Source organism: Ambystoma mexicanum, chromosome 2p (assembly GCF_040938575.1).
Source record: "Ambystoma mexicanum isolate Mex_15411 chromosome 2p, UKY_AmexF1_1, whole genome shotgun sequence".
Taxonomy (NCBI): Eukaryota; Metazoa; Chordata; class Amphibia; order Caudata; family Ambystomatidae; genus Ambystoma; species Ambystoma mexicanum.
The window spans coordinates 918624040-918651151 of record NC_090923.1 but is presented as its reverse complement, the minus strand read 5'-3'; positions in this window follow the sequence as shown (position 1 = coordinate 918651151).

Below are 27112 nucleotides of genomic sequence, written 5' to 3'. Positions count from 1 at the left end.
TTATACTTTTGTAGTAATGCGGATGGGACCATTGGTTGCGTCCTAGAGCTAGCCACCATATCGTTTAGCTTCGATATAGTGTCATGATGTTTATCCTGTGCAGTAGTTTGCACCGTGCTTTGTAACTGCAATGCCTGCTGGAAGGCTTGGCGGTCGGCGGCTGCTTGTTGGTTTTGTATCTGAACCAACTGCTGCAGTTGCTGCTGTCCTTCCGACAGCGTTTTGATCAATGCCTCCATCGCGCCGCCGTGTATCCCACCTTCGTCGCCAGTTGTGGAAATGAAAGACAGGAGACAAAACACGTGCTGCAATAATCTTTATTATTGCCGTATGGTTGATCAGGAAAGAGCCAATAACTGAAAGGTGTAGTAAATCAATAATGAACTGAAAGTTCTGGCGGTTGCTTCACGGTGGGGTTTTTCCTTCCCCAATCGCCCTTGGGATAAGGCTGTGGTCCTCTAACTCGGGTTATCTGGGTAGGCCCACCACTCGGGGTTGCCTGCGTGCTCCTCAGTGTCCTGTGAATATAACAGACAGCCTTGTTTAGAAAAGGCGGGCTTTTATATACATCACTGGTTTCAAATCCCCACCAATGAGCAGACGTCTTGTCTAGCTCGTCTGTTATTGGTTGGGAAGGTTTGGTCCCGCCTCCCTTAAGACCGGGTTTCCCTGCCGTCAGTTTCGCCTGCCCCTGTAGCATGGGGACTGTTCCTGAAGCATTTCCATCGGCGGCATCCATGCGGCGCCGGGACTTGCGGTCATAGGGGTGGCCCCTGATGTCGGGGTTCTTACTCCTCCTCGGCCGCGGGCCGCGGCTTGTTTCCTGACAAGGTTCTCGCCCCCTTCCCAGTCCGGGTCGGCGACTCCAGTAAGGTGGGTAGCTAACCCTGTCGTAGCGTTCTGCTGGGGCGGCTCCGCTCCCGTCAGGCTCGCCGAGTTCGTCCGGTGTGTGCGAGTTGGTGGCTTTTCCCAAGTCCGCTGCCGGCACCTCTTCACAGACACATAAGGCTGTGTGTTGACATGCATGCTCCGGACACGGCTATTCTAAGGGAACACCACCAATCCCCGAGCATCATAGATATGATGCATCTACTCAACTGACCAAATGTTTTCTCCCACCTAGATCTCAGCAAAGGATACCATCAACCTAAAACAATCATGGGTGCTCCCTCTTCTCAAGAAGCAGACTCTTGACCCCCTCATCCCCACTAATTATCGGCCCATCACCACCGTACCTTTCCTTTTGAAGATACTAGACAAGGTTGCCTATACACAAATTCAAAGACACCTTGATTCTAACAACCTACTGGGAGCCAGACAATCTGGTTTCCGTCCACTCCACGGTACTGAAACTGCACTCATTGACCTAAAGACCCAGATAGACGATCTGAGAGACCAAGGCAAGACGGCACTCCTCCTCTTAATTGATCTCTCAGCTGCCTTCGATCTGGTGGATCACAGGGTCCTTTGCAAACACTTGGACACTGCTGCACACTTCTCCACGCATGCCACCAAATGGATTGAATCCTTTCTGAGTGAGAGAGCAATGAGAGTCTTCTCCCCTTCAGCAGCAGCCGACCCTCTTCCTATCACATGCGGCGTCCCTCAAGGCTCCTGTGTTTCACCAACCTTGTACAACATATTCACTAAACCCCTCTTCGATGATCTGGACCTTCTAGGTATCACCTACACTAACTATGCAGATGATACACAGATTCTCCTCCCGTTTTCTGGGGATCACAGCAGGGACAGGGAGTTGGTGAATAGGGTGTACCTCATTATTCAGGCATGGATGGCATCACATGGCCTCTGCCTGAATGATGATAAGACTGAGTTGATCATTCTGGGCACGCAGGCCAATATCAACAAACTAGGCAAGGACTACTCCACATTTAACATAGATGGCAATAGCATCAAGGTCTCGAGTGAAGTAAAAACACTAGGCTTCTATCTTGACTCCACCATGTCTTATGCCAAACAAGTTAACTCCTTAGCCTCCACGACAGCCTATACCTGCAAGTTAATAAGAGCAGGTAAACCCTTCTTATCTAATAACAGTTGCATGATCCTAGCGAGAGCCTTAATACTATCACGACTTGATTATTGCAATGCCCTTTACAGTGGCGCTAACAAAACCATCACCAAAAGGCTACAAATCCTACAAAACAACGCCCTCAGAGCCGCCTTAGGCATAAACAAAAGGGACCATATCTCATCCATTAGACAACAATACAAATGGCTCTCCACTGACAATAAAATTCACCTAAAAATGCTCTCCCTGACGCACAAAGCCCTCAATAACGCTGCCCCCATTTACCTGATGGACAAAATAAAAAGAAAAATCTCCAGCAGACCTATAAGAACTCCCAACTCCAACTGTCTGGAAATTCCTAGATTTAAACTTGCCAAAATTGGCGGCACAAGCTTCCCTGTGCTAGCTGCTAAATGGTGGAATGCCCTACCACACAACCTGAGATCAGACCAACCTTTCCTCCACTTTAGAACGAATCTTATGAAACACCTCAATGTATAAATGTACCATCAAGATTTATCACTATTGTAAATTTTAACTATGCAACATTGTAATTTGCTGTAACACTGTAATTTCCATGCAACATTGTAAGCTTTGTATATTCTGTTCACTGCGCCCGGTTACCTTTGGGTCTGGCGCGCAATACAAATACACAAACAAACAAACAAACAAACAAACAAATTGAGGCGAGGAGTTGCAGTATATTACTACTGTCACCAACCATCATGAGTTATTCCGCTATAAGCGCTTGAACTTCGGAATATATTCAGCTGCAGAGATATTCCAGGAAGAGATCCATAAAATAATATGTCACATACCACAATGCATAAATTACAGGGAAGATATCCTCATCTTCAGCCACTCTCAGGAAGCCCACGATGCAACATTGATCAAAGTGTGTGCTGCGCTCCACGAATCCTGTCTAATGCTTAACAAAGAGAAGTGTGTATTCAACAAGACCACACTCAAATTATTTGGTCACATCTTCTCTGAGAAGGGCATCCAACCAGACCCAGATAAGATTCGAGCACTGACGGAAACGCCTTGTCCAATGAACATCGCACAAGTGAGGTTGTTTCTGGGGTTAGCCAGTTACTGCACTCGTTACCTGTCTGACTTTGCCTCCATAAGTGTCCCGCTGCGAGCGCTGGCAAAAAAAGATCCACCTTCATGTGGGAGTAGGCATAACAGAAGGCATTTGATAAGATTTGGAAAGACATTGCAACAGCTGTCTGTATGTTATACTTTGACTCCAACGTACACACCAAAATCACAGTGGATGCCAGTCCAGTTGGGCTGGGCACCATCCCCGCCCAACGTTCAGGCAGTGAGCACACAAAGAAGAATAGTGTTGTATGCCAGCAAAGGTTTCATGGAAACTGAACAGCGATACTCTCGGGCAGAGAAAGAGGCACTAGCGGTAGTTTGGGCAAGTGAACATCTCCCCCTCTTCCTATATGGCAAACTGTTTACCATCATTAGATGCCCACCCCACCCGGATGGCCAGGTGGGGACTCCACCTGCAGAAGCACAGGTATAACATCAGTGACAAACCTGGCAAAGACGAAAATCCATCCGTCATCCTGTCCCCCGACCCACTTCCAGGACCCCATGCCCCCAACGACTGGGCTGACCACTATGTTGACTACATCATCCACAACACAGTGCCCTGAGCCATACCCATGGTGGAGGTATCGAAGTGCACGACGGAGGATGCAACCTCGGCCCTCACGACCACCTGCATTCTTAACGGCAGGTGGAAGGTAGTCGAAGCATCAGTACAGAACAACTCAACGCTGGACATAACGCTGTTGAAGACCTTGACCAGATCCAAGGGTCACTACACCATGAAAACCACAGGGGGATTTTGTCGACAAAACGCATGCTCAAGAGAAAGGTATGGTTCCCCTGTATGGACCAACTCATCGAGAGCACACTTAAAACATGCCACATTTGCCTCAGCCTGCAACTCTAAGTATGCCCGGAACCTTTGCACATGACGCCACTCTCAGAGGGAGCATGGGAAGAAGTGGCAGTTGACTTCTACAGCCCACTACGATCCGGCGAATACTTGTTGGTGGTCCTTAATGAACAAGGCACCCTGAGACTGCAATACTGCCGTCCACAGCCACCACGGCTATGATCCCGGTGCTCAACCAGATATTCTCAGCATACAGAGTCCCCAAGGTGATGAACTTGGACAATGGGCCCCAGTTCACGGGAAAGGATTTCACAAAGGTTGCCAAGTACATGGGATTTCACAAGATTACGCCCCTCTGGCCGCAAGGTAACAGAGCCGTAGAGCGGTTCATGGCAAATGTAAAGAGGGCCATGAGGATAGCAACTATCACTCACATGCCTATCGAATAATCACTATGTCAGCTCCTGAGGGACTATCGCAACACACCCCATGACTCTACTGGAATGTGTACTGCCCAGGGACGTCATTTAGGGGTCGCCAGAGGTCGCAACTGCGACCTCTGAGGTCTCCCTTGCGACCTCTCTCTTTTTTTTTTTTTGACTGCAAGCTCTTGGGCTGTGGCCAGCACCATGTGGCTCTTTGCTTCTGGAGAGGCTGGCTTACTTGTTCAGGCCCCTTAAAAAAAGAAGAAAAATAAGAACAGGAGTGCCACAAGTCAAACACTTTCAGCACTGACCCTAAATAAGAAAGAATAGTAATACCAAATAATGTGTCTTTCTGGAATTCTATACAATAATTGCAAGACTCATTTAGGGTTTATTTCAGGCACACTTCAGGGGGTGAGTCACTGATTTAGCCTGTTCCTAAACGCCTCAAGTCAGTCTTTCATCCTTCTGAGGTCGATAAATGAGTACCAACACAGGTTGGGTGATATTGGGTGTATATTTTTTCTGTATAAAGCGCTTAAGCACATTAATTGGTCATGGACGTCTGCTTGCATTCACAGTAATTTGGTAATATGGGCCTATACACACTGATCTTAACGATACATATGGCGATCCATTCTTGTATGAAATGTACATCACATTATAGTGATATTGTAACCATATTTTTCGTAGTGTACAATGCCATGTGATGCCACTTCCTGTTTTGTCAACAGGTGAAAGGTTGTGTTCCATCACTTACCGCGATAGCACTTCAGGGTGGGGTCAAATGACATCACTTGCTGTGATGTCATCAGGGAGTCAAGGGTCATGTGATGTCACTTCCGCTACCCCTGGCATTTTGGTGAAATGACGTCCCTGGTACTGCTGAACAAATGTTTGGTTGCCCTGTGCGACTGAGAATACCCCAGGATGTGCCACACAAAGCAGATGATTCCCAAACTCAGGACATAAGAAACCAGGACAATCAGGCGAAAGACAAAACGAAGGACTAAGCAGATCGAAGACACCAAGCCCGTAAACCAAGTCCACAATTGGGGGACAACATGTTAGCACGGCAAGCTCAATCTTACAAAGACACACCCCCTTTCGACCCACGACCATAAACCATTACCGGAGTGAAGGGATCCATGATCATGGCAGCAAGCGATGGGTGGCAAGTGACTAGGAAGAAGCTCCTTCTGCAGGAAGATGCAAGGAAACCAACCTCTGATGTATCAAGAGTGTGGCAAAGAAGAAAACCGCGCCAGGGAAGAATCCGGATACACAGGGGACGAGTGTGGCAAAGAAGAAAACCGCGCCACGGAAGAATCCGGATACACAGGGGACGAGGATGAGTCTGAAGCAGAAATGCATATCGATGATGATGGCGTGCAAATGGACGGACCAGCCCATCTTCCCAACAGATGTAAACCCAGTCAGTCCATCTGGAAGCCACGACGATGGCTAGAGGAGATGCGGTAAGACAATGTTATTTTGGGGGGAGTTGTGTTCAGCCTTTGCCCGAATCGGAGCTCAGGACGTGAAGCAGTCACATGACCGTAGTTAATGTAAACGCACGAGAGGCGCAAATAAAGCAGTCTCTGATAAGTATCATTCCCGAGTGGGTGTGTTTCTTTCTGCACTTCTGCGCGGACCTCTGATCGAACGTGCACCTTGAAAGGACATCACAACCACCTGTTTTAAAAAAAACAATTCTACCATTATTTGGGCTGTTCTGCACTTCATCACCATGCAACGCTCAGAAGGCAACAAAATAATAGAGCACACATTTCAGCTCTATCTTTGGTGGATATCTTTGCTAGCATGATGCCAGTGTCAGTACATTTAGAATCAGGCGAGAGCGTCGCACAGGCCGGTAATCTAAAAATGCTCACGTTACTCAACTTTACTCTTCATTACCCCTTGCCCTGCTCTTCCTTGTCACAGTACTTGCTTATGAGGTACCAATGTCCTTGTAAGGAACCCTTCCATTTTCATTTGTTATGCATGCCTCAACCTTTCTGCTAGGTGTATAAACCGCAGTATCCCCAGCCTGCTTCAGTTAATTAATACACGTACTGGCCCACTTAACCCCACTGACAGGTGAGTGGCAGGTCGTAAATTTTGTGACTAGGAGTATGTATTCCGAGCAGGGTCGGATTGGCCCCTCAGCCTTTCGGCCCGTGGCTGGGTGGAAATCGCCCCTGGGGAGTGGGAGCCGGTTTCTGGACACGCCTGGGCCGTTTTGTAAAAAAGAAAAGTGAAAAAAAGATTTCTTTTTACAATTTTTTATTTCTTTCAAAAAGGCTTTCATCCTTCTTAGGTCTATAAATGAACACCAACACAGGTTGGGTGATATTGTGTGCTTATTTGTTCTATAAAAAAAGAGCTTAAGCGTAAGTGCTATACAATAACATATTATCATTCGGCCTTGGACGTCTGCTTGCATTCACAGTAATTTGACAATATGGATCTATACACACAGATATTAATGATACATATGGTGATCCATTCTTGTATAAAATGTATATCACATTAGTGAAATCATAACCAGATTTTTCATAGTGTACTTAGGAACAATGCCGTTTGATGACACTTCCTGTTTTGTCAAGGGGTGAAAGGTCGTGTTTCATCGCTTCCTGGGATGTCACTTTGGGGTGGGGTCAAATTAAATCACTTCCGGTGATGTCATCAGAGGTCAAGGGTCATGAGGCAAGGGGTGGGCCACTTTTTTGAGGCGAGGGGTGGGCCACTTTTGTTTGGGTGACCGGGCCTATTTCTTGTCCCAGTCCGACCCTGATTCTGAGCATTACCTCCACATTTCTCTTCCTCATATCAGTACTTATTTATGAGTTGTACCAAATACAGTGATGAATGGGCCCAAGAAAACTTCACTCAGACCAACAGCTGTGCGGACACCCCATCGCCGGTTTATTGTTGATATGATTATACCAGCTGTATCTCAGCCTAACCCTGCCCTTAACACTTCTGTCCCAAAAACACCAGATCCCTGTTTATGCAAACTCAAACACTAGTGATGTATAAATGTATTTCGTACCACCCATGTGGCTGTCCAGCAAATGTCCTATACCCCTTGTACTTTCGCCCAGGTATCTGCCATTCCACCATGTTGATCTACCCTGTACCCATCATTGACTAGGATCACCAACAACATCATAAGCTATTACAATTGTCTCATACATTCAACTGCGAATAGTAGGCACAGATACTTTCATACTCAGATGGTCTCCCCCAAAGGTTACAAAGAGGCTGCCCGATGTTATACACGACCGACTCCTATCCAGGCGTCTGCTGCTCTTGCGACACGCCGCCCGTGGCAGCTCCAGTATTGAGCTCTGATTCTGAACGCTGGCGTTTTTCAGAATTGCAGCGCAGAAAGCAGGCAACCATGCTGAGATACTTTTGTTTGAAGGTATAATTATAATCAGAACCGGTATATTGCTCAGGGAACTCGCACCAGTTTTAAGGGGGAATCCCAATTCAAAATGGCTCACGATATACGGGCAGATTCATGGAATAAATGTGCGCCGAAAAGGGGAGCGCAAGCGTGAAAATTGCAGCGCAAGCGTGAAAATCGCAGCACACGCGTGCCAAAGCCTCGCACATCGATTCATGGAATTCAGTGCACATGTAAATCCTGGGGTGTGCGTTAAAATTGTGGGTAGCGCATGCGGGCGCACACGTCATTAAACGGGACAGGGAAAGCGCACATATCGCAGTGCACACAACAAAAGTGGCGGAACACGGGGCGTAACACGCGGAATGGGCAACAACACGTGAAAATGTGGGCGTTACTGGGGAAGTACAGGAGGTAAATGCTCGCAACACAAAACATGTATTCATGGAATCGAACAGGGGAAAGGCGTGCGCCAAAAAAGACGCGCTAATCCGGAAACACGCACGCCAGCAGGAAGTAGGTTTAAGCAGCCTTGCGCAGTATAAAAGTGTGCGCAAACAACAAACAAGCTCAGACGCTATGATGAATATACCGTTCCACGCATCAGTGGTCATGGGACTCCGTAGGAGTAGTAGGATAGGCAGGCCCCTCATTTTTTTACCCAGGACCAGCCTTTTTGGGATGCCTGATGACCAGGTGTATGGGAGGTACAGGTTTCCACCACACATAATCCTCGACCTGGTGAGTGAGTGGGAGGATGACCTCACATCACCCACCCTGTGCTCGCAAGCACTGAGCCCCTTGGAAAAGGGGCTCAATGTACTGCACTTCTTGGCTACTGGTTCATTTCAGCGGACAAGTGCCATAGTGGGGGGGGTGTCACAGGCCACGCAGTCACGCTGCCTACACCAGGTGTTGGCCATCATGACTGCACGCTCTTCAGTCCACAGGCACATATACATGCCCAGAACACCTGCAGAAAGGCAGGCCGTGGTCCAGAACTTTTACGGGATGGCACACTTCCCCAAAGTGCTAGGTGCCATTGATTGCACCCATGTGGCTCTACGTCCTCCCAGGGCCACTGAGCACATATATTGAAATCGCAAGCACTGGCATTCAATCAACGTGCAGGTAGTATGTGATGCCAAGGGAATAATCACTTCAGTATATGCCAACTATCCAGGGTCAAGCCATGATAGTTTCATTTTCAGAATGTCACCCCTAAACCGGGACGTGGAAGCTGGGCGGCATGACGACACATGGCTGATTGGGGAGTATAAATGCCTCTGCACATGCATGCATGTCAGATACCGAGTAATGTGACAACCCCACTAATGATAGCCATCATCACCTCCCCAGGGGACAGTGTCTATCCTCTGAGCACCTACATGATGACGCCAATTCGGAACCCCACCACACCACCCGAGGTAAGATACAACACAGCCCATATTGCAACCCGGGGCATAGTGGAGCACACATTCGGAGTGCTCAAGTCACGCTTTCGCTCCCTTGACCGCTCTGGTGGGCAGCTGCTATACGCGCTCCCAGTAGTGTCTAGGATCATAGTGGCAGTATGTGTCCTGCACAACGTTGCAACCCGCCGGGGTGTGCCGGTGGACATGGTGGTGCCCCCACATCCCCACCCACATGCACGGCCGCTGCGCATGGGAGGTGAAAGGGCACGTGGTAAGGCAACCCCTACCCAGCTTGTGGCAAATTACTTTACCTAAAATCCCACCCTTGCGGAGTGCACACAGGCCTGGCACATACCAGCTGACAATCAATGATGATGACAAAAGGGAAAGTCAACTGTCACAACCATACCAGCCTGAGATTGTTCACCTGGAAGTGTTACATTGTATGCATCCCTACCTACTTAAACACACACAATGCTGTTTTACAAAAAGACAGACATTCATGCAGCAGGAATGACTACCCCCTTGCAAAATACCACATCTAAATAGTGCATGTCACCCTACCCCTCCCCATTTCAGATACCCAACACACCATGGCATGGCATGCAATGTGAAAGCAACCAAATGAATGCACAACACATGACACAAGTGTCACAAAATGCACTGTCCCTAATGTAAACAGGCTACAGACAATATGCTCTCAGTAATCAATAAGTAACAGCACACATGAACAAATACCAGCAACACAAAACATCAGTACAGGATGAAACCGTGGCAATATATGACAGCAAAAAATTAAAGTAGTGCAAGTCTCACAACCTGACTAAGGCAACACATTGACCCCTTCCAACTGCAGAGTGTTGCTGTCAGGCACATGTCTCAGTGTACTGCATACAACATGAACTGCATCTGCAAAGGAGACGGCCTTGTGAAGACATGAAGAACCTACATGTATATAAGGAGAAAGACATGGATGCACAAGCACATATCAATACACCATGCAGTGTAGAATCCAACAACAATCCCCACTAGGGATGTACACACAGTTTTGACTACAAACTACCCACACAACTCATGGGAGCCCAATGTCACTGTGTAAGTTACTGTCACTTGGTCACACCCTTTGCAAGCCCATGGAAAGGGGAAGCAGGAGGGGTGTGTGTGTCAGGAAACCAACCATCTAATCCAAAGACAGGGAGGGACGAGGTACAGGGTGCACCCCAACACCCACATGCGTGGATGTTGAGAAAAAAAATACCTCCATGGGCTCATGGCCTGCACGGCTACGCTACAGTGGGAGAACTGCCGTCGCTGTCATCACCCTCTGCTGCTACATCAGGAGGCAGCCCACGCAAAGCCCTGGTATGGTCTTCCATGGCATCAAGCATGCGGGTTTGGAAGGTTTGGTTCTGCAGGATGATGGTACGGAGATCCCCATGCAGCACCTCATGGGTAGCACGCATTTCTGCCTGCATGGCCTCGCGTGATGCCCCGATCTCCTGACGGGTTGCCTGGAGCTCAGCTGAGAGTGAACGTGTGAGCTGCTCCAGCTGTTGTTCTGACCTAAAATTCCGGGAAACCTCAAGTTCGCCAAGCGTATCTCTGAGGGACCCGTGTTCTAACCTCAGGGCTTCCATGTGTGCCTGTGACTCTACAGAGATGGCTGCGCGCAGAGTCTCCAGTGCAGCCCGTCGGTCCCTGGTGGATGCCAACATGTCCTCCCTGTATGAGTGGCAAATGGAGTCTGTTGCCTGCTGCTGGAGCTCCATCTGCCTTTCAGGGGGGAGAATGGAAGTGGCCACCCTATCCATTGCCTGAGCCATCATTTCACACGAGGCACACCTGTTTGGGGCAAGGCGATCTGCTCCTTGCTGTACTGGCACTGCCTGAGGCTGCAGGACTGCATTCCTCCTTTGATCTGCTGGCCCTGGAACAGGAGCAAATATTGTGGAGTGTGACCCTGCATCCGTAACCGCCAAAGGCGGATTTACCAACACTGAAATCCCCATAGAGGGGTCTACCCCCGGTGCAGGTGGGTTGGACAGAACAGCATCCCTGCCAGAAACACTCACCTGCGACGGCACATATGTCTCACTGTCCGATTCAGCACCTGATTCATAGAGGTCTGCGGAGGTGTACCCAGAGACACCCGTGGACAGTATGGTCTGCAGGAGGATTGGGTTTTCACCCACCACCACCCCACGTCCTCCACTGGTGCCCGGTTGTGGCTGTGATTCCTCCTGGGTCTGCACCATCTCCTCCTACTCAACAGCATCAAGTGCCTCATCACCTGCAAAAACATGAAAGACAACAAATGGAAACAGGCATGAGCACCATAGCACACACGTAGGCCTGACAAGGCAGAGATCCAGTACATAAATTGCACATGTCCCACATGACTATGACCCTGGCATGCATGCACTGTTAATGAGTTGGAAGGGGAGGCAAAAAGCAGACACTGAGAACTCCAAGATGGAAAAGCAACACATGTGCAGCATGCTGGATAGCACTGGCATCACACATTAGCCTGTGAGTGGCATGTCCAATACACATACATGGCACATGCCACACACAGATGGCACGTAGCATAGCCATGGTACATTTGACAAGTACAGCTATATGGTAGGAAATCAGTACTGTCACCCATCCATGTGAGATGGACATAATGAGATAAAACATGCAAAATAGTGTGACAAAACTGATCCAGTGTTCACTGATACAGTGATGGCAGGCAGATGAATACATCAATGGTTGGTCACTTCAACATGACAGAAGACAACAGTCATGTTCAACATTCAAACAGGGCCCCAAAATGATTGTGTGCAGGCCATTACTCAATCAGCCTGAATGGTTAAATCATTCCCATAACAAGGTAATAAATGTGGGCCATTGTGGGGTGTAATCTATGACAGAAGTATGTTACATTTGTGCAGTGCGTCAAAAAAATGTGTCCTAAAAATGGCAAGGATTGAAACAATCAGGGTGAATGAACAGGAAAACATTTTGAACAATGGTGTTGCAAGATGACAGTTGAAGGGCAACTGCAGTAATCTGGTGCAATTTGGCTACTGTGGTCAGAAGGGATACTGTCATACCCAAACACAAGTCCGGGGAATGGTTTGGAGGGACCACATTGGTGACCCATACCAGTCATGACTACACAGCCTCACCTGGCACTCAATCAGAACACATCACCCAAGCAACATACACATGGATTGCGCACGCATGCATGGCCACTCACCGGACAATGCTTCAAGATCTGGTAGGTCTCCCACGCCTCAGATCTGATCCTCCGTGATGAAGCCTCCACCGACAGACTCATGTTCAGTGAGCTGGTTGTCCTCTGGTGTAGAACCACCGCCAGTCACCAGAGTAGAGGCATGATTGGAAGCCAGCTTGTTCTTTGCTCTGCGTTTCAGGTCATTTCACCACTTACAGCAATCATCAGCTGTGCACCTCACAAATCCGAGGGCACTAATGTGGTCCGCGATGGTCTGCCAGTGGGCCCTACGTTGAGCAGGCGCAGTCTTGCACCCTGCAGTCACCACCATTTCACGGCTACGTGCCAAAACATAGGCCACAAGTGCATCTAGTTCGGCGTCATTGAAGCTAGGGTTCCTTGACGTGCCGGAGTGTGTAGCCGGGTCTGGGGTCCTAGCCTGTAGTGCAAGAGCACCCTTCTTCTTCTTGGAAGGTGGTGCAGATCCTGAGTGGCTTACGCCGCTCTGGTTGGTAGGGGCAGAAGCGCAAGTGGACTGGGTACTGGAAGTTTCCAAAGGCACAATTACCAAAGGTCTCACTGCAGGCATTGGCTGCAGGGTGATGTTGGCAGGACCAGCCTCGGTGTGATGGACTTGGACTGACACTGTCCCGGCTGGGAGACTCGGAGCTGGGGTGGATTGAGCTGCAGCTGCCCCTGCAGCCTCCTCACCCTGGCTACTTGGGGCAGCAGATGACATTGCTGCCCCAGATCCACATGGCCTGGTGACAGCAACTTTCACCGCCACACGTGGCTTAGACTTGGTGTCACGGAAGTCAGCCTGGGAGTCATCCTGTGCGGTTCAGTTGACAATATGGGCCGGTTTAACAAGGGCTGAGCTGGGATGGTGTCAGCTACATTTCCCCCAACCATTGGGGGGGGGGGCATAGGTGGGCCCGATTGGTCCTCCACACACTGGCCTCTTGGGCCACCCTGCACATCCTGGCCATGTCCCCTACCGTGCCCACCTCCTTGAGCTCGGCCACATTTGCGTCCCTTACTGCGTGGTCGCCTCCCAACCATGGCACTGATGTTTTTGTGCGTATGGGAGTTGCAGTAAACAATTGTCCTGGGCAATTGGGGCTAAAGGGGTAGGGTACTAGATGGAATTCATACCCTAGTGCTCTAGCAAGGCTGTCTGTGACCCCTGGGAGAAGATGACGGGTCACGCAATGCACAGGCACCCCGAAAACAAAATTAAACGTGCACGCAACCCCTAGTAGACCACATGCGTGGAAAAATGAACCTGCACTACACTGTGGCACCCAGAAACGCAAAAATAAGTGTACGCGTGATACACATAGCCTACAATGACCTCTGAAGGGGTACGCGACACATGGGGCAACCACATTTGGAAAATAAGGGCACGACTCACCGTCTGCCTGGAAAAAGAACGTGAAAAAGACGTGCGTATGCGCGTTGGCAACACCCCCGCCAAAAGAAGAATTGAACGCTGTCTGAGTAAACAGGGAGTATGAACTAAAACCTTTGTGAAGTAATCGCGTGTGAACCAACAAGAAGTACAAGAATCACCCGCTCGCTCTCCACAAAAAGCACGTACAAGAAAATGGCGTCCTACGTGTACCTTTTAAGCCAGCCCACACGTGCCACGTCACTTACACGCGTACGCGCTAAGGGCCTTTCCTCCAGTTACACGCAGTAACACCCAAACGTGCAGTTTTTTCACGTGTACAACTAACATGCACCCGTGTTGTGGGAAACGCCTGCGCACATAACGTCACAGACGCGCTTAGGCGCTAGGGGCCTTTCCTCGAATTACACGCTGACGTTCAGTTTTTTCACGTGCCAAATCACTCCGTATCAAGCTGGCCACGCGACAACACATGGAAGACCACGCTCCTGCCCAGAAGGCCATTTTCCTGCCCCCCCAGAGCCCAGAGCACACTCCCACCTGCCATGTGCTGCAGCCTGCCTGCCTGCTGCCCACATGCCCTGCTGTTTGGTGCCTGCACGTCTGCCATATGCAGGGGTGCAGTTGCTGTGACCACCCCTCCTGGAACAGAAGACTCCCAACTGGGATACCATCGCTCCACAGCCCAGCCCCAGGACTCAGTTGCCCATCCACACCTGCCTCTGGGGTTGCCATGTCGGACACAACACCATCTTGCACCACTGGCAACCCCCAGCCAGAGAGGCAGAGGGCTACCAGCTTCATTGCCAATGAAGTTGGTATCCTGGTGGAGCAAGTCCTGGGGCAGTTTGATGCCCTCTTTGGAAGTTCGCACGCTGACAATGAAAGACGGAAGAGGATCTGGATGGACATTGTGGCTGCCATCAACGTGGAGGGGGTGACAGCCCGCGACATTCAACACGTCCGGAAGCGCTGGGCGGACTTCAGGTCCAGGACCCTCAACAAGGCCCGGCGCCTCTTGAAGGCAGCGGATGCTGAGGGGTGCGGGGTCCGCCTAACAAACAACCAGATGAGGGTCCTGGAACGTATACACCCAGCGCTCCACATCCAGGTCTTGGAGAGGCAGAGCCGTCTGGAGTTGAGCGGTAAGTGTACATGCATACTGATTGGACGCTGTGCATGTTGAGGTGTGCCAGGAGTGTGCAGGTTCAACATATGTCTTTGTAGGGCCATGTATGGTTGTGTATGTACAGGGACATGAGGCTGCCGCATGTGAGTCCTGTCATGTGCGAGACAAATCAATGGTGTATGTGTTCAGATGCATGCTGGGCAAATGCATGTGTGGGTGCACACATGTTAACATTTCTGTGTATGTACTGTGGCATGGTTGTGGTGTTACACATGGATGCTGGTTCCAGCTGCATGTATTTGCACTATGTGCATGTGCATGTTTGTGTATTTGACAAGTGTGCAACTGTGATACAACATGGATGCATGTGACACTGACATGTAGGAGGCTGATTGCCTGATGTGACATGGATGGCGATGTTATCACTGCGACAGGTGGTGGAGATGTACAGATGCATGTAAGTCTGGTGGCGTGTGTGCATGTGTTCTGCACTCCCTGTGTTGCATGTGACGTCAGGCTCACCTTCGGTTGCTCATGCTGTTGTTTATGTATGGATGGTGCTGCCTGGTGCAACATTCCTGTTGATTTGCTCATGTGTGTGAGTTGAAATGACATGTGTGTTGGGGAGTGTGATGCCATGTCTGAAGTTTGACACTGCCACTCATGTACAACTGTCATGTGTGTATTAGACCATTGTACAGTGCCCTGATGCCTGTGTTCTATCTCTCCCTGTCTGCAGCGTCAACTGATGAAGAGGGCAGAGAGGTTGCTGTGGAGCAAAGCGGCAGGGATCGCACCGCCAACCGAAGACGCAAGGCCCAGCTCCCCTCCCATGTTGTCATCTCGTCGGGGAGTGAGAAGTCTGGTGCCGCGTCCCAGGCCACAGCGGCCGAGGGTAGGAGGAGGCCATGGAAGGGTCACACACGGGGTCTGGAGGGGGGATTCCACTGGTGCTAGTGGTGCAGACCAGGGGCATGGACAGGAGGCAGCACAGGCCGCCGCAGAGGTGCCTGTGTGTAATCCTGTCCCAGATCCTGTGACTGCATCATCCCGCACCAGCAGGGATGCCTACGTCCAGACCCGTTTTCAGTGTTTTCAGACGTGGCAATCCGTACCGGGTTGAGCCTGTCCTGGCTGGGATGGCGTTGCGTCAACGGGGCATGCAAGCTGACCTGCAGTGTTTTCGTGAAGACTCGGATGCCTCTTCGACCGCGTTGACCTACTAAGACGGGTCACCAGTGCTGGATTCCTCTGTGTGCTGGACCTTCTTCCGACCCCCTCCTCACCTGAACCCCCTATGCGCCAGTCGTCCTCTGTGCCATCTTCCGGCCCATGTATCACCTGGGTACCCTGTAGAGCTGCCTCTGACCCAGCGGCCAAGCTGATGGAGGACACATCCCTGCCACAGTTGGGAGTCGGACGTCCAGCAGGGGTGGCCACCACAACACTGCACCCCATACAGTAATCGATAACTGTGGGACAATATTGTTGATCTTTTATGCTTAGGAGTGCACCATTTGCCACTTAAGGTCCCAGAAAATCCCCTGGTAGAACCCCAATTTACACCTGAAAATCAGTGTTCCATTTGTGACCAGTTTTACTGTTCAAACATTTGCACTAAATATCTTTAAAATATTTAGCTCAAGAACCTGAAACCTGTGGTAATGTTTATTTAGTACTACTATATTTTTGAAGAACTTGACTGGTCCTATGTGCCTAAAAATGTACTACTGACCACTCGATTTCCTCAACATTTCCTGTAAACAACCACTTAACATCAAATGAAGTTAAAGGCTTTGCACATTTCCTTTACTAGAATTGCATGTGGTTTAGTAACTATTAAGTACTGCATGTTAAACTTTTCTAAGTTTATTACATTTCTAATTTGTGTTGCAATAATTTGTCCGCCAACTGAGCGCCGATATGTTCAGTCGAGAAATGTATGTTGCTCACCATTTCATTTGATATGCACATTTTGCTCATCCTGCACTAAAGGTTGGGGACACTGAGCCGCTAATGTGGCACCGTCCCCCTGTCCACCTGCTCCTGCCCTCTCTCCCACTTACCTGCTGCGGACAGCCTCTGACTGCCTGCTTCCCTGGTCATTCAGTTCTCTGCATACCGCAGTGCCAGAAGCCCGGGACACAGCACAGCGTGCTTTTGTGTGCAACCTTTTGTGTCCCAGCCTTTCAGCGACACGGTATGCAAACTACATACCTTTCTCCCCCACTATGCTTCTGCCCCTCAAATCTTTTGCCACCTTTCCGACCTCCACTCCTTGATGTTAATCTTCCTCCTCCTCTTTGTTCACTTCTTGCTCGCTTCCTCTAATCACTACCACAACTACCTCCTTCTATGTCACTAATCCACTTGCTACTACTGCTCTTCCCTTCCCTCTTCTCCCGCTTCACTTCACCACTACTACCTCTCTGCTACTACCACTACCATTTGCTGTACTACCACTTGCTACTACAACCCTTTTCCACTTCCACTCCTACTACCACTTCCTCTCCTTTTACCGCTACTACTACTGCCTACAGTTACTACCACTAGCCTTCTGCTACTTACACACTACCCATCTCTTTCACTAGCAATGCTTCCTCTCTCTTCTTACTACCACTCACTACCTTCCACTGCTGCTACCACTCACTACTACTATCTCCTCTCCTATTAATCTTACTTCAACGTGCAACCACTACTATCTCTTCTACTACTACTTCACTCCCTCCCCTCATGCACAACCACTCCACAGAATCTATGCGTAGCACATTAATCGTATTACGAACCTTATTGGGAGACAGGTGTAGGCGGGTACTCAATATACATATTATGCATTAATTTATAACTGGACCCACCTCTTCCCTGAGTTCAAGATCACCCCGGTGAGTTCTGCTGTAAATGTGGGGAATGTAGAAAAACTCCAAAGATTAGGGCAGAACCCCCAAATACCTCTAAGGGAAAAGACACAAGGATAAAATCACAATACAATTAAAGGAATAGTTCGCTCAAAAATGTTATTGTCCCGATCGTTCGGGCATGTATTTTTAAGCATACTGTAATCGATCTTAAACATTTTTTCTATGCATCTTACCTTAGTTTTCCTCACTTTTAAACATGCCATCTTCTGCTAATCTTATCCGTTGATGCATCGCCCTAAGTTCAAGTGCATTCGCGGCAAGAATACATATGGCTTGCCCCTCAAACTGACATTGCTAGACGCTTACGCCCTCTTTCACAACACCAATCCATGTCTCGTCTCAACGTTCTCTGTGTGCAAGCTATTGACGTGTCTCCATGGAAATGCCAGGACGCTTCTTTCCTCAACAAGTAAAAAATAGTCCCTTTCTGAGCAGACAAGATTGCTTTTTCAATAGTTTCATTGTATTTAGTTTCAATCGTCCGTGACTCGTTTCTGCTCTGTTCAGCTATCTTCCTAGTGTGATGCCCCGCAAACAGGTACTTACACTAGCAGAACTGAGGTACTTTCGTTTTATTTAAATATTTGTTGTATAATGGCAACAATACAGCCCTACCAGTACGAGCCTGAGTATTCCGAAGAGGAACTAATTGAAAGAGAAAGAGAAAGAAGCAGAAACGATGGGGAATCAGACGATAGTTGGGAAGATGGATCAACGGAGCATGAGCCTGAGCCTGAGCCTAGTCGCATGGAAGACGTTTCCACCTGGTGTTCCTGCAATCATTGCAAGGTCATGACAACCGAGGTGGAGAACTGCTGCTGCCAAGAAAACTCTGGATGCTCGGCCTACATAGCCGAAGAAGACACACCACCGCTATGCATTACCGAGCACCATGACTTCAGGGCAGACTGCCTCACAAGGTCCGTGTTGAGGATTATGATGGTGCTTATGCACAAACTTCGCGCAACAGTTCGCCCTCGCAATCCAAGTAACGAGTAAATATATTCTAGATGTGATGTCATTTTGACCACCGAGACGACTAACATTTCAAGTTGTTCTCCTCGATCGATCACTGATGAATTTATTTAGTATGCAAATTGAATACATTTCTCTCGCTTATTGCAAATCAGAGTGTTCACCGCTTGTGTGCCCTTCAATTTCAACTAAAAAACAATATTTTGCTATAGCCCAAACTGTTCTGGCTTGAAAGGGTGTTCACTTTTGTAATCTGTCGATACTTCAAAGCCCAAGTACATTTTTCCAGAGAGTTACTTTTCTAAGGGCAACTATGCCATAGAATTTAGGATGAATTTTCGACCAAGGTGGATCACTTATCTGGTTCATTCAATTAAAATATTTATGTTTCTCTTTCACAGGTGATACAGGCTGGTGGCCTACCGTTCGTTTTCATGGTGGCTTTATGGGAGGCTTGGATTCCATGTTCGACGAGTAATACCGGCCTGTGTCGTTCGAGCCATTTGCGCCAAATTCCCCAGTGACAGCGGACAGTACAGGGGATTTTCACGCACTATGCTGCAACCACAAGTATACAATTTGCAGTTTGTTTGTGCCATCAACATCACCAAACTGTTTGAATTTTTCAGTGAGTCAAGAACACGCTGAATCGTCTATGAGGGTCATGAAAGAATGATTGGAGCCCTTTTGCGCTCGCCTCGTCCACATTCATCCGCCCTCCAGTAATGGGTGGGTGGGAACGCTCAAGGTGCCAAACACCATTTAAAGCTCAAGGGGATCCTCCAAAATCCCCTTTTCAACACCCTGTCCCAGCAATCAACATAGGTTTGTGTCACTTCAGCAGTGTTCGGGGCCTTTTGTGCACTCCTCGTCCCCATCCATCCCCCCTCCAGTAATGGGTGGGTGGGAACGCTCAAGGTGCCAAACACCTTTTAAAGCTCAAGGGGATCCTCCAGAATCCCCTCTTCAAGACCCTGCCCCAGCAATCAACATAGGTTTGTGTCCCTTCAGCAGTGTTCGGTGCCTTTTGTGCTCGCATCATGCCCATCCATCCACCTTCCAGTATCAATGGCAGTTCACACCTATAACCATGCGCTCCCAGGGGTGCTGGGTGGGTGGGAACACTCAAGTTGCCAAACACCATGTACACTTCGAAGGGATCTTCCGCACGGTGACCATTGTTCACATGGCCTCACCAGACCCAGTGTCTCCAGACTCCCTTCTTCAAGTCCCAGCCCCAGCAATCAACATAGGTTTGTGTCCCTTCAGCAGTTTTCAGTGCTTTTTGCCCTCGCCTCATGCCCATCCATCCACCCTCCAGTATCAATGGCAGTTCACACCTACGATTGTGCTCTCCCAAGGGGGCTGGGTGTGTGAGAACACTGAAGTTGCCAAACACCATGTACACTTCAAAGGGATCTTCTGCACGGCGACCATTGTTCACATGGCCTCCCCAGACCCAGTGTCTCCAGCCTCCCCTCTTCAAGTCCATCCATTCTCCTCCCTCCCACCCTCCCCACTATCAATGGCAGTTAGCACCTAAGACCATGCGCTCGCAAGGCAGCTGGGTGGATGTGGACGCTCAAGGTGCCACAAGCTGTGGAATTTCTAGCCTCTGTGTAGCATTGAAAATATACACTACGCATCATACAAAATCATGCAGACTCTTTGTTTTTGTGTTGGCAATAATAGTCTGTGGCTTTTATTAAACATAACAATAATAAACCAGACAGAATTACTGTGTTTATGTCACAATTCAACGGGTGTGCAGTGTTATCATAGATCGGAACCTTTCGGCACTTGGACCGTGAGACAGAAACTGGCCCTCCTTGGCTCACCAACTGCCCCCATTGTGGGCTCTCAGGTCCATGTGTTGGGGACCTACATCTTGTCTAGTAAGCACTATTGCGCTTGCGTGCAGCTTCTTTCCAGGCACATGTCGCCACACCTGAGTGGGTCTAGGGCCACTCGGGTTCACCCAAAAGTCCCCTGCTCTCCTAAAGTTCTATTTGCACACCTTTGTTGCTAGTATGTCCAGTTTACTGGGAGGTGTGTTCCATTTTTGTGGAAACGCTCTGGGTCAGAATCAATTGCTCACACCAGGATTGGGAAGTTTGCTTCTTGAATCTTCGGTCCACTTTCCTGTCCTACCCACAAAGGAATGTCCCACGATACATGCTGATTTGTAGGGTTTCTCTTATCTGTTCAAAGATATTCCTTATGTTAGCTCTGGTCTTATACATCTTGTGAAACAATGTGATATCCAACTTCCTATCTTGTTGACTACTTGTGTCCCCATGCCTCCACAACATGTTGATGTGGCTGCGATTATCCTCAAAGAATGTGTCCTATATTCTGTGATATCTGTTGTCCACATGGCCAGGCCAGAGCCAGTGTCTCCTGACTCCCCTCTTCAAGACCCTGTCCCTGCAATCAACATATGTTTTTGTCCATCGAGCAGTGTTGCGGGCCTTTTGTGCTCACCTAATGCCCATCCATCCGCCTCCCTAGTATCAATGGCAGTTGGCACTGATGAACACGGTTGTGCTGGGCCACTATTACTAGCTGCATATTGAAGTAACTCATCAAACTGGCCCACATGACCCAAAGAAGTTGGCCAATTTCATTAAAAAAGATGACCAACACAATTATTTTACGTTTGTGGTTCAACCCTGGCCCTATTGCCTTATAGGCAGTACGCGCAGGCCTATGCCTGTTTGCTCACAAGGGTGATGGGTTGGTGGGTACGGAAAATGTGAAACATTGGCACCGAGGCTTAGTGGGTTTCAACAAACAAGTCACGCAGTCACATACACACCCACTTTTCTAAGACTTTATAAACACCTCGACATTTACCAGGAGAACATCTCTGATTTCGACAAGGTGTATCGTCATCGAGCTACCTGTTCTCTGTATACCTGTTCCACGGCTACTTGTTCCCCTGCTAGCTGAATCATCTCATTTGTTCGTCCAGGTAAGGGTAGGTCACCTATTTGCTTCTCTATGTTCATCGATCGCTGCTCTGAAAGTTTCTTTCGATTTCCACCTAATGTACCCAGTATTGTAATGTTCATTTATCTCAAAGACTTCATAAGGATATGCAATATAAATGAAGGAAAGGTAAAAGATATACATTAATGCATCATAAACCCGATTATACTGGCATTAATACATTCTTTGCAATACATTATCTAGCATTGTAATTGCAAGTGTAATAGCAAGTGTAATAACATTATCGAATGTTTGATGTATTTTGATCTCGGTAAATAGCACATTGTATCACTGTGCATTGTAGTAGAATGGAATGTTTCGTGGTCCATGTTTATTTATTTATTAATTTTATTGATTTGTTTATAACTCACCACCAGCCATCGGGCATCAGGGCGCCACAAAAATACACAAGGACAAATAAATAGTATGGCATTAAGGGTATGTTCTTTGCATCAGAGGGAAACCAGGTAACGCAACCAGTGATGAGAGGTTACCTGAAAAGGTGTGTTTTCAGTGCTTTTTTGAATAACCATAGGTTGGGCAAAGCTCTGATAGCAGCCGGTAGAGTATTCCAAAAGGAAGATGCTATAACTGGGAAGGATCTGCCAAGACCCCTAGATCTGGAAAACTTTTTTCCTTGGAGCTGTATGAGAGAGGAGGAACGCAGGGCCCTCTTAGGTTGGTAGGGTAGAATCAAAGCTTTGAGGTATTCTGGGGCATTGCCAAAGAGAGAGTGAAGAATTAATATGCCGATTTTAAATTGGATGTGCTCCTGCACCGGTAACCAATGTAGGTCTCTCCTGAAGTTGGATATGTGTGATTTTCTGGGAATTTTCAGTGCGACGCGAACTGCATCATTTTGGATAACCTGGATGGCACGGATGTTGAATTTTGAGGCTCTACCAGGTAGTGTGTTACAATAATATAACCTGGATAATATGGTAGCTCCTGCTATGGTCACTGAGTTGTTTTCGTTGAGGAAAGGTCGGATAGATCTAAGAAGCCCAAGATGATAGTTACATGTCCGACTGAGGTATTGCACCTGACCGTCAAAGTTTAAGGAGGCCTTAAAGAGAGAGTGAAGAATTAATATGCCGATTTTAAATTGGATGTGCTCCTGCACCGGTAACCAATGTAGGTCTCTCCTGAAGTTGAATATGTGTGATTTTCTGGGAATTTTCAGTGCGACGCGAACTGCATAATTTTGGATAACCTGGATGGCATGGATGTTGAATTTTGAGGCTCTGCCAGGTAGTGTGTTACAATAATATAACCTGGATAATATGGTAGCTCCTGCTATGGTCACTGAGTTGTTTTCGTTGAGGAAAGGTCGGATAGATCTAAGAAGCCCAAGATGATAGTTACATGTCCGACTGAGGTATTGCACCTGACCGTCAAAGTTTAAGGAGGCCTTAAAGAGAGAGTGAAGAATTAATATGCCGATTTTAAATTGGATGTGCTCCTGCACCGGTAACCAATGTAGGTCTCTCCTGAAGTTGGATATGTGTGATTTTCTGGGAATTTTCAGTGCAACGCGAACTGCATCATTTTGGATAACCTGGATGGCACGGATGTTGAATTTTGAGGCTCTGCCAGGTAGTGTGTTACAATAATATAACCTGGATAATATGGTAGCTCCTGCTATGGTCACTGAGTTGTTTTCGTTGAGGAAAGGTCGGATAGAAGCCCAAGATGATAGTTACATGTCCGACTGAGGTATTGCACCTGACCGTCAAAGTTTAAGGAGGCCTTGAGAAAGACCCTGAGGGTTTTGACCTTTGAATGTGTCTTAATGATGTTAACTTGGATCAGAAAGTGGTTGTTGGAAGGGTCCAATTTTGAAAGGACCTGGGGAGAGCCAAAAACCAGGAGCTCCGTTTTGTTTCTGTTGAGACACAGTCAGTTTGCGAACATCCATTTCTCAATGACATTGTAGATGTTATCCAGAGTCCTTGAGTCCACAGCGTGGTCCCCGGACAGCTCGATGATTAGCTGTTTGTCATCAGCATAGTTTGTGAAAAATAGACCCAGCTCTTCAAGTAGTGTACAGAAAGATCTTATGTACAGGTTAAAGAGAAGGGTGAGAGATGGAAGCCCCCTGTGGAACACCACACTTGATGGTAGAAGTGGGGGAGAGATCGCAAGCATGTTTTCTATGGATGCTTGAAAGTTAATTCAATGAACGAGTAATATGCTACGATTTGCGGTATAACAATCAATTCAGTAAAAAAGTTATTGCTGTGTTCATTCGACTCGGTTAAACAGGATTTCTTTCTTTCCTTAAAACGAACTTTACAGACAAAGCTGTGTAATAATTGCTTTATTCACATTCATACAGTATTATTTGTAATAATTAATTATATTTTTTATACAGATCTTACAGACTTTTCAAGAATGCCTTCATGTATCATTATCGGCTGCACCTGTGTGAGCCATGCCAAAAATCAGGGCACAGTCCTGCATAGATTCCATAAGGATATTGATTTATTAAGAAGATGGATTACAAATTGTGGTTTTCCAGTGGACAAAATTGAAAGTAGAGCCCAGGATGTCTTGGGAGACGTGAGGGCCAATCAATTCCGCGTCTGCAGCCTGCAATTTACCGACGATATGTACGAACAATCAAAGTACACAAAAAAGCATCGACCCAGAATGCTTTGTAAATTGCTTCCAAATGCAAATCCGACTCAATTTTGCCACACGCTGGCTCAGGTGAGTAGTGGATGATCAGCTTGTTATTTTTGTTGGTATGTAGGACGATGGTCTGTATAAATAAGTATTCTCTATGATCTCTTGATTTATTTAAAGTAGTGTATTGAAAAGTTAACTTCATGAACAGTTTAGAGTTTTCGGTGTTTATTTCCATCAAAGTTGTATTTCTCAAGTTTCCATAGTTACCAGAATCACCAGAATTTTTAAATGTTTCACTTTAGTATAATTTATCTATCCTCGCTTTCGGGAGACTCTAATAAATCAGGGTGTTACGCTCACCTGGCTCCCACAGAGGCGTCGATCTGAACTGGACAGCTGCGGTCTCCACCAATGTGACGCGTAGGGCCGAGATGACGGACTGGACTGGCCCACCTAGCTTCGTTTGCTTGGCCCGTAGGAATATTCTTCTGCAAATGGAGGAAGGGGATTGACCACCCGTGGAGTTGAGCGTAAATCCCCCTACCCCCCGCTTTTCTCCCCACAGATCACCTTTGATGTCCCCTCTTATAGTCTCACCTGATGGTTTGAAAAGATGAGCTCTCCATCCTGCATTGAGCGCAGGGCCGCGTTGATAACCAGTTGCTTCACTGGCTTGAAGGAATTGGTGAGTTCCAGAACAATATTGACTCCGAAAGTATGTAGTTCGTAAGAGTTCACATGTCTGACTTTCACTCTTGTCCGATTCCTTGCAGTTTGCAGCTTGACCCCAGCGAAGAGTTCCTCGTGGTAGCTGACGAAGTTCAGGTAAGGATTTGGCTTATCCTACACAGTTCAGTAAAATAAGGCCAGAATGTAACCTGTTGCTTGCTCCCTTATTCAGGTGTGGAGAGAAAATATGAAGTTCGGGGAATAATGCCTCCAGCGGTAAAAATTAGGTAAGTCTATTGTGGTGAGAAGAGTTCCCCTTGTTTGTCCCTTTGTCTCACCTTGTTGTCCTTTTGTTCCCCTTAGGGGCCGGGGTATGGCGAGGATGCAATGGAGACTGCGCCGACCAGTGAAGAGGAATAGTACCCCCGGCGGTAATCAGGTAAGTCTATGGGGGTAGTTACTATTGCCTCCGTTTATTCCCTTGGCTTACCTTTGCTGTTCTTGTGTTCCCCTTAGTTGCCAAAATGCGGCGGGAACGTGCAGAAGGATGCGGTGGATTGTGAGGATGCTGCGAAGGCCGGTGAGTTCAGCGCAGCGCTGCAGCAGGCGAGGCGGCGTGCGTAAAATGCTTCTTTCTTCCAGCTCGAAGGCGCGGTGTATCCAGAATTTAGGTAAGGATCGAAGGTTTTGCTCTTATTCTAACCTCTTCTCCTTCTAGGAGCTGCAGACTCGAGGCGGGCGTGGCAGAAGACTGGATGCAGGCTTGCAGACACGGTGAGCGTTACGCTGCTGGATGCAGAATAACGCAAAGCGTGTGCTGCTCTTCGGGCGTGGTTTAAATAGCCACCCAAAGTAGTCCCAGGTAAGTATTTCTCCTCAGCCCCACCCGAGTAAAAATAGTCCCTAGGTAAAATAGTCCCTTCCAAGCATCATTTGGCTTGGAGCTCTGCAGCATGGTCTGCATCAGGTAAGTTCTACTCTATGAGCCTGGCGCCTGTGGCGCCAGGACTGACTCTCCATATGAGCCTGGCGCCATAGGTGCCAGGACCGCACCCAAACAGCCCAGAGCAGGGGTTTTTGGGCTTGCTCAAAATAACTTGATGCCTGCTTCCGCGGTTCCTGGACCTGGTCTGGTTCCTCTGGGGTAGGCATCATGACACAGGGAAATCTGACCCTCAATAAAAACTTCTATAGTGCCCATTAAAAGTCGTATAATGTTTTCGAAATGTGTTGGTTGACATGTCCTTCTTTACGTAGAGCACACTGATGGAAGCACTGACCCTCACCAGTGATAAAACCACCAACACATCTAGTATCCCAATGGTGAGCCCTACCAACTTGCACAAAGTGATATTTTAGAGCGTTGGATGTGGGTACATTTCTAATACTAATTTACCTTTTCCATTGTACTATTTTCTGACAATGTACTGAAAATGAAGGCGTACGATTCTGCATCAATTACTTTTCCGGAGTCAACATCAACCTCACTCGCCTATCTAGTATGTATATTTTACTGGTCCTTTATATGCAAATGAACCAAACGTGCATGCGTTATGCCTGGAATTTCAACATATTGGAAATTATTATGTATAGTTTTGGTTATTTTCACAAAGTAGCATGTATGGGTGTCCCTCTGTGTACCATCGTCTGCATCTCCTTTTTTCAGTTTAATTTCAATTTGTCATCCGTATTAAAACAAGTACTATGTTATAGGGGGTGCTGGAACTTTGACTACAATCACTTCCTCCTTTGCAACAGGTCCAGAGTATAAGGTATGCCTACTTACAGTTTCCTGGCTAGAATGAAAGTAAATCCTAAAAAGGACATACTTTGAGACTGAAATGCATGTAACCTTGCACTGTTTCAAACTTTTCTGATTTTGGTTCTAACGTTACACATCCTCCCTAATGCAGAATAGATTACAAAGGAAACATTACAAAGCAAATTACTTTTGAAG